General features: G+C 40.7%; 1 protein-coding gene across 9 annotated transcripts in view; it reads right to left on the bottom strand.

The window, feature by feature from the left end:
- The window catches only part of LOC5578458 (RING finger protein 44), an 80,335-nt gene that overhangs the window by 50,204 nt on the left and 15,212 nt on the right, over nucleotides 1-14,919 (bottom strand). For 6 of the 9 annotated variants that reach the window (XM_021854258.1, XM_021854256.1, XM_001656930.2 and 3 more), the window contains exon 2: nucleotides 1,314-1,550. The exons of the other annotated variants lie outside the window; for them this stretch is intronic. The gene's annotated coding sequence lies outside the window, so the exon portion shown is untranslated. The remainder of the gene's footprint in view (nucleotides 1-1,313; nucleotides 1,551-14,919) is intronic. 9 annotated transcript variants of the gene reach the window in all.

The following is a 14,919-nucleotide window of genomic DNA, read 5'->3' as shown; positions in this document are numbered from 1 at the left end:
CGGCTTATTTTTTGAAATTTCTCAAAACCGAAAATTTGTGTGCCCTTATGAACTTAAATCAAATAATGAATGAAACTTGAGCTTCAGTGAAGTCGTCATAACTTTGTTATTTTCTAACCAATTTTGAAGCTCCTAGCATCATTTTTTTCAAAATTAAATTTAAAAATACTTTGTGGAACATCAAAATTTGAAAAGTACAATATTTTTCGTTGGAAATTCACGTTTTTTGACAGTTTTTGGTAAATAAGTAAGCAAAAATATTTGTTTTAAATTAACTCATTGTGCCCACAATTTAAAACCTACTAGATTTGCTTCAAAAGCATGTAAAATGATTTGGAATCAGTTAAGCATTCATGAAGCTATGGTCAAACAAAAATGATTATTTTAGTAAAAAGGAGAAAAAAATGGAAAAAACTGCTTATAATAGTTTTGATTCTAGACAAGCTTGATATGGTACAACCATTTTTTTAAATTAATTTTGAAAAGAATTATGATAAGAGCTTCAAAATTTGTTGGAAAATAGCAAAGTTATGAAGACTACACTGAAGGTCATATTTCATAACTTGAAAATTCAGCTTCAAGTCGCTTACGCCACCTCTAAATCTTAATATTTTTGGCTCAAAATGTGAGGTTTCCTCTTTTATGTGATTTGAATTTAGAAGAGCAAGCGAATTTTTGGTTTTGAGATATTTCGAACCATTTTCTGCGGGTGAATTGTGGTGTAAAATGAATTTACATAAATAACCCTGGCTAATCACCTTGTTACACCTTTGTACGCCATTACTGTTTAAGACAACAATATTTTACCCGTTAAACGACATTTTATTTACAACTCTAGAATGTGATGATCGTTCAATTTCAAATATTGGAACGTAGATAAAACACAGCAACGTTCAAATGTTTATAAACGATTAACCCACAACACATGGATGCATTGGGTCATGTTTGTTTTTCGGTCGACACGAATTTTTCACATTTTGTATAGATAAGCCTCACACTGCTTGGAGCCCGACACCAAAAACTGTTTACTCAAAGTATCAGCAGCGCAAACGTAAATATCCACCGTAAACCGATGATAATGCCAATCAGTGCTCATTTCCATATGTTGGTTAATTATAATGATTCATTCAAGACTACTACATCACTTTAAAACGCACACAAAATGTTCGAACTTCTACCAATATCGGAATCGATTTTTTTTTATTCGATTGCTTGCTCTGTTCTGCCCTACTATCAAATACATATGCGAGGTAAACGTGGCTGTTTAAGTTCTTATCAAAGAGAAAACACACAAATTGCGCTGTGATCATTACTTCCTATACTGTAGTCTCCACTAGCTGCAGTTCATTGCATGTGGCGCAGCATTGCATTTCAGCTTCAGCACTCTCGCGTACACTATTAAGCAGACACTGAGTGTTACGCAACGCAACACTTTTATTTGAATTATTTGCTTGCTGGGTAACGGAAGAACGAGACAGATACATAGAATCAGAGGTGCAATAAGAGAGACACACAACTTTGATAGAACGCCATCTGGTTAAGTCTTTAGTCTACAAAAAATAAACAGATAAACAAAGAGAAAGAGAAAAGGGAAATTTGTTATTCAATATAATAAAAAACAATGAATATTTATATACAAAAATGTGATGAACTCATTAAATTTCAAATTAACCAGGATGTAGGTTTTTGAAACAAAAAGTATAAATGGCTACCATTCCTTATTTATGCTACCGAACTGTGAATCCCTAAATTAGCAAGCATATTTACGTATACGTTATAAAACATTACTGCGCCTAATTATAACATTCAGCATGAGACAAAGCAAGACAAATTCACAATCCGGTAGTATGATGTTTGCTAACATTTCAAGCCTATGGTAACGTTCCTTAACAAAGATGTAAAAATATTAATTTAAAAGCTACACATTTGATTGTTAGTTGAACTAGGTGGATTAAAATATATTGCAACGTGTATGGAATGCGGAAAAGCTGCGGTTGTAACTGCGTTTGTAGTCATCTGATGAAACACACCTCCCGAAACCAAAAAAAAAAAAGAAGAAAAATATGCAACAGGAAAACATTTCTGCTGAGGACCTATTTTGGGAAAACGATTAACGACATAAATTGAAATGCTAAAAACACACAGCGCTTTAACTGTTCAACAAAGAACAGAAAAATAATTTAGCCAAATTGAACACAATTTTTCTTAGCAGTTAACAAAAATATAATTAGGAAAATTACTCCCGGAGAACCTTGCACAGTGAGAAAATACTTCATCGTTTAATAAAATCCGCTGCAAGTGATAATATTCTTAATACGTTTTTAAAGACTCAAACAGGGCCGGATTTACAAATGTGGGGGCCCAGGGGCCAGAGTTTTGAGGGGTTTTTTTCACAGAATACAATGTTGATGCTATAGTATGTTCTCATAGGCAATTTCCCTTATAAGTTTCATGCTTACTGTTCTGGATAAGGTTTAAATTACCAGAAGTTTGGTTTGAACTGCTTTAAAACCCTCAGAAGTGCAAATTGCAATCCTGCTTTTGAGAAAAACGGCTTTGGATATTTTTTAGCAATGTTGTACGTTGTAAAAATTGTATGAAAGGTGGAAATACAAACCATTCTTCTACGCATTTTTACATTTTTAAGATGGAATTACCACTTAAAAAGACTGTTAGAAAGTTTGAAAATAGTATAATATTTCAACACATCAAACTCAAAATCAAGCAAAATGTAATTTTCGCTTACTTTGGGCCCCTCAATTGAAATTCGATATAACTTATTTGAAATATATCAAATTATTGTTGAATATTCTTATCTTTCGGCGAATTTGTTCTTTGAAATTCAAGTAATATGTTCAACGCAGTGAGCCTACATAAATTTTTGATTTGATTTATTTTTAGATTTATGTGTAAGAGTATCAAACAAAAACTAAAATTCTTAGATCGTAACAAAAGGACAATCTACAGACAAGCCTAAAAGTCATTTAAATCTCAAGCCAAACGATTTAAAAATAGAAACCTTAAACTTTCAAACCCTTCGACGTGATTTAAAAAGTTGCACCATTCCATCGAGTTTTATAGTAATTCTTAAATGTTCAATAATGATTATTTAAGTCGAATTTTGTGGAGGCCCCTAAACTGTGGGGGCCCGGGGGCCATGGCCCTCTTGGACCCCCCGTAAATACGGCCCTGGACTCAAATCATACCTGCGTAATGAAAATAAAAACTGAATTGTTATAAATTGCTTCTTCTCTGAACAATATGAATGTTTGAACTTTTATTTAAAAATTAAATTGGATTCAAAGATATTTAACCTTGGCTCAATCGTTAACATTATGAAACAAATCAAATACAAAAGGTTTTGCTAATGATTTACTTTTCTTTTCAATAGAGGCTTCACTTTCACTTTGAAGGATTAGATTATTTTTACTTAGTAGAGAATTTCAAGATGCACAATATTGGAGGAGTTAGGCTGATACAAATATTAAATTTCTTTTATGTCCGAGACAACTTGGAAGGTACGAAGGGGGGGGGGGGGGATAAAAATAAATAAGGAACAAAAAAATAAAAATAAAAAAAAGTATTTTTTTCGAATTTTTATTTTTAACGATAATTGTTGAACTTTTTTCAAACGTTCTCTGGATCATTATTTTACTTGTTTTTTACTTTAAAAATTGAAAAAACCTAACTGATGTCAAAAAAATGATGAATCTTTTTTTTTCTCCCCTTCAAAATTTTCGGATTTTTGAAGGGGGTGACATAAAAGAAAATAATATTTGTATCAGCCTTATTACTTTCCGACGTCCGAATAACCATTGAATGCACATACCTACTCACTGAATAAACAAAAATAAATAAGACCAGAATGGTGTCAAGCATGCAAATCACGTCCCTCCTACCGTTATTGAACACGATGACGACGCGACGTAGTGATGCTCTTTTTCATCTGAATTCACGTTCCATACGGGTACCTATGTTTCTTTGTTGAGAGATGTGTGCTGATCACAGAGAACTGCTGACATGGCAGGCATACATACTGGCGTTGATTGAATTCATGGTCTCCAAACGGGGCATTGAATTGATGTAGTTGAAACATTGTTAAATGGGTATTAGTCATTTTGAAGTGTAAACAGGGTGTAGAATGATTTTTCTTCATTTCGAAGCTCTTAAGAACTCCAAGAGGCAATTGGATGTTGAGCTCATTTGGAGTTGAACCGCCTTTTACTTCGAGCTTTAGTCGTCGAAGAGTCTAACAAACAAAAACTGAATATTTGATATTTTGAAGGAAATATTTTTTTATACAGAATATTTTAGCAGCTCCGAAAACAAGAAACACAATGTAATTTTCAATGTGAAGAGAAGAAATACATCAACCGAAATTTGGAAACCTGAAGTTACGATCATTTTCAAACGGCATCCCAGGCTCCTTTAAGGTGCAATTAAAAATGAAGCAAATGTCAAAAATGAAAAAGCAGTTTCCGCCCTTGAAATCAACAAACCGAAAAAATAAAAACACACAGCCTTTTTATTTTGCAAATAAAACAGCAGTGTGCTTTTATTCTTTTTTCGATTTGCAGATTCTAACGGCGAAAACTGCTTTTTCACTTTTGACATTTGCTCTATTTTTACTTGGGCCTTAACGACAGTTTTTAAGCTTAAGGTGAAGGTGAATCTAAGCCAAACCCCAAATTATCAAGAGCCCAGATCTAGAAAACTAGACAGCGGGCCAAGTTGAAAAATTGATCGGTTGACCACTCAGCTTGAACCATTGTCTAGTTTTCTAGACCTCTGCTCATGAAAATTTGAGAGTTGGCTTCCAATGAGAATATATACTGAGGTGTGGAAGAAGAAGCAATGGCTATGTATTAGTAAAGAGGAAAAACGTAAACAAAAATAACTACGTCACTAATTTACATGTCTTCTTATGGGAGCTCGCTTGCTTGTAGTTGTGAAACATTTTGCACCGTACACGGATGTCACGCATACCAAATGTCTTCTTCCTCACCTCGGTATATATTCTCATTGGTTGGCTTCGATTCACCTTAAACTTAACTAAAGCTGAAGTTGCACTGTTCAGTGCGTAATGTAAATTCTTGAAATCATTATCCAATCAGGAAGCACTATAAAAAGGAAAGTCGCTACAGTGAACTCTCCACAACTCGATGTTGGAAGGACCTGGTAGGGAGACACCGTTACTGCACACGACATACGGTCGGCGTTAAGTCAGAATGCACTAAAATTGCTAAATTTTCACATATTTTTATCGCTAGCAAAAAACGATGCAAATGTTCATTTTACCTGCACTATGTGGGAACAGCTTTTGGTGATAAAATGAGCATCATGCAAAAACATGAATAAAACAAATATTTTTGAAAATGTTCATTGCATTCCAGAAAATATATCCGTTAAGGATTGTAACCCATTCAAAAAGAAATCTAAAGGTATCAGATTTGACATCATATCATAACGATATTCACCTCAAGTCTTCCGAGCTAAAAGTTACGTCAGTTTCAATTTTCAAACATGGTTTTCTAAAATCTTTTTGTTAAGATTTTCACTTCAATTGACCTCCGTATCAACGCAAACACTGCGATTTAAGCTCTAAATCGTCCGTGCGTGATAAAAAATCATCGAAATTTGTTTTTTTCTCAATAATAGGCACGGTGTTCATTTTATCATCCCTGTTCATTTTACCACCCCTTCCCCTACTAAATTTACTTTAAATGATCAATAAAAATCGATAAAAGTATGCAGTCACAGTGGACCAATTGTGTATAACCATTGCAGCGTAAATGATCAGCGCGCTGAGGAATGCGAGGAAATGACAGACATTTCAAGTGATTTTGTCAGATTTTTCGACCTCGAATGATTCTTCTTCACATTCATTAATAGAAATTAATAAACTTTACTTAATTCGATGTATTTGATTTTGATTTTTGACTTTTTACCATATTTGGATGGGTGGTCAGAAATAGCAACAATTTTTGCGCAGAGTAGACCAAGTGTCAAAAAACAATGAACTGATTGATTATTGCATTTTTGAGTCAATTTCAGAGTCCGATAGAAGTTTTTGGTAGTTCATGGTGTCTGAATGGAATGTCCTAGAATTCACTTATAGGAACAGTGTATTTCGGCCGGAACTCAAGATTTTCACTTGGTCCACTCTGACTGATCACATATTTGAATATTTGTGGTCCTCAATGCCCTGACCCTAAAAAACAAATATTTCCTCAAGCTATTGAAGATATGATTTATTGAAGAATTTACGATACTGATGTCGAAGGATGTTGATAATGTATATGTCTTAGAGATATGTAAGGTAAAAAGGTGTAATACGCCCCCCCTTAAGGAAAAACTGCTCTATCGCAGTAGCAAATGCATCAGTTCCATAGTTTTCTATGTCAATGTGTTGCTTACTTAGTTGGCCATGCTCTGCACGCAACTTTCTCCATCCAGGTTGCTTTAAAAAAGTGTATAAGATGTTTTTTTGTAAACGGTCCCAATGTTTACGTTTCAAAACAACCCGGGCAATATGCCCCTCCCGTAGAAAAAACGTCCACAGCGTTATAGAAATGTTTCCAAGGAGAATTCCACCACCTGCTAATCTTAAAATGGTCCATTAGCAGTCTTCTTCCGGTAAAAGATTTTTGTATTAAGTACAATAGTAAAGAATGAGCTTCATCCCTTCTGAGGCTCGCTTATCAAAAGCAAATTTTTAAACCAAAAACCTGATTTTCGATATTTTTAGAATTTCTATTGATTGTTTATACTTTTCAAAGAACATATATGCGCAACATCATTTTTTCGCGAATGTTCAAGATATGTGTTGCGTACGCAAGAAATATCATTCGAGCCAATTTGCGTACCCCCGACGTAGCCTACGCAAATCTGGCAACGTGCAATCGCCTCTCCACACATCATCCTGTGCGCAAAGCGAGGAGACCACAGGATGGAAAATTCCACGAAACTATGCGCAGAAAATCTACCTCCACCGAGATGCGTGGAGACTCGTTTGCAAAACAGGCTCCAGCACGCAACAAAAAGGACAAGCGAAGGAGAAACATCATCAGTATTTTTCAACGAGTGGAATGACCAACACCAAGAGAAGAAAGTGAATTAATGTCAAGTTAAAGTTTTGTTCAATACAGTAGTCAGAAAGTGATTGAAGTGTTTTTTCTTGGCTTAGCCAATTCACTTAGCCGAAACCCCCAAGGATTCTCCTCACGCTGAGTCCATACAGCAACTTGGGCACCACCGAAATTACAGTCCACGAGATCATCGCCCCGAACATTGGTCCTTCGAGCCGGATTGTGGTTCCCGATTGCTGTCCCGAAGGTGTGAGGAGAAATTGCCGACCAACCAGCAAGCAGTGCCGCTTGCTTCGAAACGCCGATCAGTGAAGCAGAAAAGTGCGCGAAAGAAGCCGAGAATAATCGAGCTTCTCGGAAGACAGTGAGTGTAAAACCCTGAACGAAAATGCCGCTAGAACATTCTCCTGCGAAGGGGACGACCGATCCTGCCGACGTTGTGAATTTTCGTGTGCAACGACAGCAGCAAAGTGAGAGCGATTCCAACGAGCACCAGATGGAGATAGCTGCCGACAGTGAAATGATGGTGCGAATTAAAGCATTATCACGCCAACGACATCATGTGCTGAATAAAGTGTTCCGCATCCAGGAATCATTAGATCGCCAACTCGGATTGCCAGAACTGGAAGGTTTGCTGTGCAATTTGCAGTCGGCGTACACGGAATTCTCTGGCTTCCACAGTCAGATAATAGCGATTATCCCGGACGACGCAATGGAACAAGAAGAAGGAGCTTATGTACGATTCGAAGCTCTGTACAACCTGACGTTTGCCGGAATGAAGAAGCGTATTATGGATCGACAAGCCAATCCTGCGCCGCAAGTGGTCATCCATCAGCAGCCGCTGAAAGCGCCAATTCCGACCTTCGATGGCGACTACGCGAACTGGCCAAAGTTCAAGGCTATGTTCCAAGACGTCATTTCGCTTTCTCGGGATTCGGATGCAGTGAAGCTGTACCACCTGGACAAGGCACTGGTAGGAGCAGCTGCTGGAGTACTCGACGCGAAGACGTTGAACGAAGGAGATTACGCCCACGCATGGCGAATCCTAACCGACCGCTACGAGAATCAACGAATGATAGTGGAGACTCACATCCGTGGGCTCTTATCGCTGAAGAAGATGGCATCGCGATCCAGCAAGCAGCTTCAACAACTGGTCGACGAATGTACGAAGCACGTAGAGAGTTTGGAATACCAAAACCAGCCACTAACAGGAGTGTCCGAGCTGGTGGTGGTGTACCTACTCTCAGCCGCCCTTGACGATTCAACAAGGTTGCAATGGGAGCAATCTCTTGCGACGACGACCGATCTGCCGAAATACAAGGAAACGGTAGACTTCCTCAAATCCCAGTGCAAGGTGCTGGAAAGATGGGAAGTCGCCCGTTCAATGACGACAACCAATATGAACGCCAACACGAAACCGCCTACGCCGAAGCCGAAGCAAGTCAACCAGCAAGCGCATGCAGCAGCAACATCGAGCCAGGAAACGACGGACAGGTGCGACTTTTGCAGTGGTTCTCACTTGAACTTCCAATGCAACAAGTTGAACGCACTGTCCGCCAATGAAAGAATGGAGAAGGTAAAGGCAGCTGGTGTTTGCTTCAATTGCCTACGGAAGGGGCATCGATCGAAGGATTGTCCGTCGTCGAAAACCTGTCGGAAGTGTCAGCGACGTCACCACACTCAACTTCATGACGACAGCCCCAACATGACGACGAAGTCCAACCTGAATGCAATTTCAACAATTCTCGACGAGCCGAAGCAGGCTAGTGCACCTGTTCCATCCGCATCGAATCCGATTCAAAAAAGCGAGCAATCCTTGTCCACCAGTTGCTCATGTCAGGGAATGCAGTCACCGAAGACAGTGTTGTTGCTCACCGCAGTCATCTTGGTGAGTGACGAAAACGGACAACAGCAGAAGTGCCGCGTTCTCCTGGACAGTGGCTCCCAGGTGAATTTCATCAGCGAGAAGATGGCCAATTCCCTTGGCATCCAAAGACAGCCCGCCGGTGTGCCGATAGCCGGCATCAACAACATCCGAACGACTGCTCGTGACAAGATAGAGGTGAGTGTGCAGTCTCGTTGCAGCGATTTCCGCGCCAAGCTGGAATGCTTGGTAATACCAAAAGTTACTGGCACAATCCCGTGCAAGTCCATCGACACGTCAAGTTGGAACATTCCTGTTGGTATCCAACTAGCCGATCCGAAATTCTTCCGGGCCGATAGCATTGACATGCTGATCGGAGCAGAGCTGTTCTTCCGACTATTGAAACCAGGGCACATCATCATCGACGAACACCTGCCAGAGCTACGAGAGTCGCACTTTGGGTGGCTCATAGCAGGTGCTATTCCAACCGATGCGTCATTGGAGGACATCCGCTATTCGCAAGTGGCATCGATTGAAGATATCGCCGATTCGATCCACAAATTTTGGGAAGTGGAAGAAGTACCGAACGCCATAGCGATGTCATCCGAAGAGCAACAGTGTGAGCAACATTTCATGTCTACGTACAACCGAGAACCTAATGGCAGGTTCACAGTCCGACTACCGATGAAGAACAACGTTGGTGAATTGGACAGCTGTCGTTCTTTGGCATTAAAGCGTTTTTACATGCTGGAGAACAGGCTGCAACGAAATCCCGACCTGAAGACGCAGTACGTCAACTTCATCCAGGAATATCAACATCTCGGTCACTGCCGGGAGGTTGACGAAACCAACGACGATGTCGGTAGGAAGACATACTATTTGCCACACCACGCAGTTCTCCGCCCTAGCAGCTCCACGACGAAGTGTAGGGTGGTATTTGATGCGAGTGCCAAATCAGCCGAAGACCACTTATCCCTCAACGAAGTTTTGCTGGTGGGACCGGTGGTGCAGAGCGAACTTTACGATATTCTGCTACGAGCTCGGATGCGCAGGTACGTTTTTTCGGCCGATATTTCAAAAATGTACCGGCAAATCCGAATGCATCACGACGACTCCAGATTCCTGCGAATTTTCTGGAGAGACGACCCGACAAAGCCACTGAGAGTTCTGGAATTGACTACGGTCACTTACGGAACTGCATCTGCACCTTTCCAAGCAACGAGGTGCTTGAATCAACTCGCCGAAGACGAACGTCAAGATTTTCCCATGGCTGCAGAGATTGTAACGAACGATTGTTATGTTGACGACATCCTGTCGGGTACAGACACGCTGGAGGAAGCCATCGATGCGCAGCGCCAGCTGAAAGGCATGCTGGCGAAAGGTGGGTTTCCAATCCACAAATGGTGCTCCAATTCACCGGAGCTTCTTGACCGCATTCCTGAAGCCGAACGGGAACAAACGAAGAACATCGAAAACAACGACATCAACCAGGTAATCAAAATTCTTGGCTTACTATGGAATCCATCGACAGATGAATTGCTACCAGCTGGAATCCCAAGTTCCAATGACGATAGCAGTCAACGACGCAGAACAACGAAACGAATCATCTACTCCGAAGTAGCGAAACTTTTCGACCCACTTGGACTGTTTGCACCTACCATCGTTCTCGCTAAATTGCTTGTGCAACAACTTTGGCGAACACAGAAAGGGTGGGACGATCCACTCGATGACGACACCGAACAACAGTGGATCAGACTGAAGCAGTCGCTACCGTTGCTGAAAGATTTCCCGATACCACGTCAAGTCACCGTCAACGAAGCTGTTAGGTTCGAGCTGCACGGTTTTGCTGATGCCTCCAATGTGGCATTTGGAGCATGCATCTACATTCGCAGCATCCAGTCCGACGGTTCTGCCATATCGCGTTTGCTAACCAGCAAATCCAAGGTGGCACCATTGCGCGACGTATCCATCCCACGCAAGGAACTGTGCGCCGCCCTCTTGCTAGCTCGCTTGTTGGAAAGAGTCCTGGTTGCCATCCCGACTAAATTCCATCGAGTGATTTTATGGTCCGACAGCGAAATAGTTTTGGCTTGGCTAAAAAAGCATCCCGGCCAACTGGAAGTGTTTGTCCGCAATCGCGTCGCCGAGATTCAACGTCTCACCGAAGGACTTACGTGGAATTATATCCGATCATTATCCAATCCTGCGGATATTGTTTCAAGGGGAAAAACTTCCGTCGATTTGGTTACCAGTGGTCTATGGTGGGATGGTCCTCCATTCCTCAACGAGCCGGTTTTCAACATCGAGACACCTGAAGACATCCCCGACAGCGAATTGCCAGAATTGAAACCAGCAGCCATAATAACGATGGCTTCATTCGAGGAGCAGCATCCGGAACTTACGAAGTATAGTTCCTTTCGCAAGTTGCAACGAGTCATCGCTTGGGTTCTACGCTTCAAGAACAACACCCATAAGAAGACAACTCAGCGTATTCTGCAACGACACTTGACCGTCAGTGAGCTACGACAATCAATGGTAGTTATTTTGCGTGTTGTTCAACATGTGGAACTGAGCGACGAGATACACCGAATCGAAACCAACACCAGGTGCAAGCGTCTACAAGATCTGCATCCAATCTACGATAAAAATCTACTACGAGTTGGTGGAAGACTCACACAATCACGACTACCTGAAGTAGCGAAGCATCAAATCATCTTGCCAAACAAGAATACAGTAACAGAGTTGCTGGTACGAGCATTGCACGAGGAGCATTTGCATGTAGGACCAGCTGGATTGTTGTCTGCACTGAGGCAACGATTTTGGTTGTTGAATGCCCGATCGACAGTACGAAAGGTAATCCGATCGTGTGTGAAGTGCTTCCGAACGAATCCATCTGACGTTTCCCAGTTGATGGGAGAGCTACCGAAACAACGAGTGATTCCATCGCCGCCGTTCAGCGTTACTGGCGTTGATTACGCTGGCCCGATGCTGATAAAGCAAGGATCGTATCGACCGAAGGTGGTGAAAGCGTACATCGCAGTATTCGTTTGCATGTCCACTAAGGCTGTGCATCTTGAGTTGGTGTCAGATCTGACCACCGACGCTTTCATCGCAGCTTTGCAACGTTTTGTCAGCCGCCGTGGAATCGTATCGGAAATGCACTCCGATAATGCAACCAACTTCAGAGGTGCTCAACACGAACTACATCATCTCTACGAACTGTTTCAGAAGGAGCACGAAGTCAATCGCATCATCCGATATTGTCAATCCAAGGAAATGGAGTGGCAATTCATTCCGCCAGATGCACCGGAGTTCGGCGGTCTATGGGAGGCCGCCGTTAAAAGCACGAAAAATCACCTGAAACGAGTAATTGGAAACGTTAAGCTGACGTTTGAGGAAATGGTTACGGTGCTGTGTGAGATTGAAGCAATACTCAACTCACGCCCACTATTTACCGTTTACAACGACCCTGCAGATCCCGAGGTGATTACGCCATCGCATTACTTGATTGGCCGTCCGATGACGGCAATTCCTGAGCCAACCTACACCGACGTGAAGATCAGCCGATTGACCCGTTGGCAGCACATGCAATTAATGCGTGAACATTTTTGGCGAGCCTGGTCCAGAGACTATCTGTCAAGTTTGCAGCCAAGGAAGAAAAACCGTATGGAGATCGCAAACGTGCGACCAGGCATGATTGTTCTTCTCCAAGACAAGAATCAACCACCACTGCATTGGAAGCTTGGCCGTGTAACTGCTGTGTATCCAGGACCAGATAACTTGGTACGAGCTGTGGATGTGTACAGCGAAGGAACAACATTTCGTCGTGCCATCACGAAGTTATCAATTTTGCCCATCGAAGATAATCACCCAACTAGATACAGCCAATAATTGAACCGATGGTCCACCGGGGGGTGTATGTTGCGTACGCAAGAAATATCATTCGAGCCAATTTGCGTACCCCCGACGTAGCCTACGCAAATCTGGCAACGTGCAATCGCCTCTCCACACATCATCCTGTGCGCAAAGCGAGGAGACCACAGGATGGAAAATTCCACGAAACTATGCGCAGAAAATCTACCTCCACCGAGATGCGTGGAGACTCGTTTGCAAAACAGGCTCCAGCACGCAACAAAAAGGACAAGCGAAGGAGAAACATCATCAGTATTTTTCAACGAGTGGAATGACCAACACCAAGAGAAGAAAGTGAATTAATGTCAAGTTAAAGTTTTGTTCAATACAGTAGTCAGAAAGTGATTGAAGTGTTTTTTCTTGGCTTAGCCAATTCACTTAGCCGAAACCCCCAAGGATTCTCCTCACGCTGAGTCCATACAGCAACTTGGGCACCACCGAAATTACAGTCCACGAGATCATCGCCCCGAACAATATGTAATCATATTTATGTGTGAAAGAAGCCTCAATCCCGTGAAAATGAAGAGGGGCGTATTGCCCCGTTGGGGCGTATTACACCCAGTTACCCTACCCAGTTTGACCATGCAAGCATTGAATGATTGTTATTTCCCTAAAATTTGTTCAGTCAGAGTGAATCATAACACTGAACGATGGTCTTGAGTTCAGTCAGGGTGGACCAAGTGCACATTGTCCACCAAAAATTCGTTCTATTAGAGGTTTGGAATATGTTTTTTCATTTTTTTTTTTTTTTTTTTTTTTTTTTTTTTTTTTTTTTTTTTTTTTTTTTTTTTTTTTTAATTTCTTTATTAGTATCATTCCAAACATTACATTCATTTCTTATATCTAGGTGTTCTGTGTTATTTGACAACACTATCATCCTAATTTGGTAAAACAAATTTAAGATTTAATTAACATTTTGTTAACAACATATTACATTTCATTTGCCGTAGCAGTTCAGTTTTTTTTTACAGGTGAGTTGATTTCACCTGCTTATAAGAGAAAAAAAAAATGTTTTTAATATACTTAGCCTAACTTAACCTAAACATATAACGCATTAATCGTGGCAATAGAAGATTGTAACGATTTTTGCCTGAAATTATTAATGATTGTATTTGACATTTGTTCCAATGTTTCAACATTGGATATTCTATGTAACTCATTGGTACTATACCAGGGAGGAAGCCTCAGAATCATTTTCAAAATTTTATTTTGAATTCTCTGCAGAGCTTTCTTCCTGGTATTACAACAGCTAGTCCATATTGGTACAGCATACAACATGGCTGGCCTGAAAATTTGTTTGAATATCAACAGCTTGTTCTTAAGACAAAGTTTTGATTTTCTATTAATAAGGGGATAGAGACATTTTACATATTTATTACATTTGGCTTGAATGCCCTCAATGTGATTTTTGAAAGTTAAATTCTTATCTAGCATGAGCCCTAGATACTTAACTTCATCTGACCAATTTATTGGAACCCCTCTCATCGTGACAACATGTCTACTTGAAGGTTTCAAATAAAGAGCTTTTGGTTTATGTGGGAATATGTTTTTTCATGATTATAACTTCTCATTATTATATTGCTTGAAAGTTACACAAAGATGTGTAGAAATATTGAACCAAAATTTTAACGAGTTGAAAGAACAAAAATTGTTAGACTTTAAGCCCATGTTTCTCAAAATATGAAAAATGTCACTTTGTCCACTTTAACTTAACGCCAACTATATGAAACAAACTGCAGGGCTTGGCGGAAATCACTACATAGTTTCGTTTTGTTGTGTACCTTCGATCTATCAGGACAAACTTCGAAAAAAGCCATAGTTCTCTATGTATTTAATCAGGGGGGTATTAGGCATTTCACGGCGAAATTCTCTCTCTTTCGCTCTTCAACAAAACTTGAAAACAATGGTGCCAGTACCTGTCTACTTTGACAGGTACTGGCACCGTTGTTTTCAGATTTCCCGATGGAGGGAAAGAGAGCGATTTTCTGATGACGTCACCGTGCAATGGGCAAATAGCCGAGAGCAACGCCTACCGTTCATGTTTTGTGAGTGTGT

This window comes from Aedes aegypti, chromosome 3 (assembly GCF_002204515.2).
Source record: "Aedes aegypti strain LVP_AGWG chromosome 3, AaegL5.0 Primary Assembly, whole genome shotgun sequence".
NCBI lineage: Eukaryota > Metazoa > Arthropoda > Insecta > Diptera > Culicidae > Aedes > Aedes aegypti.
The sequence above is the reverse complement of the archived record's forward strand: the minus strand, read 5'-3'. Positions and strand labels throughout refer to the sequence as shown.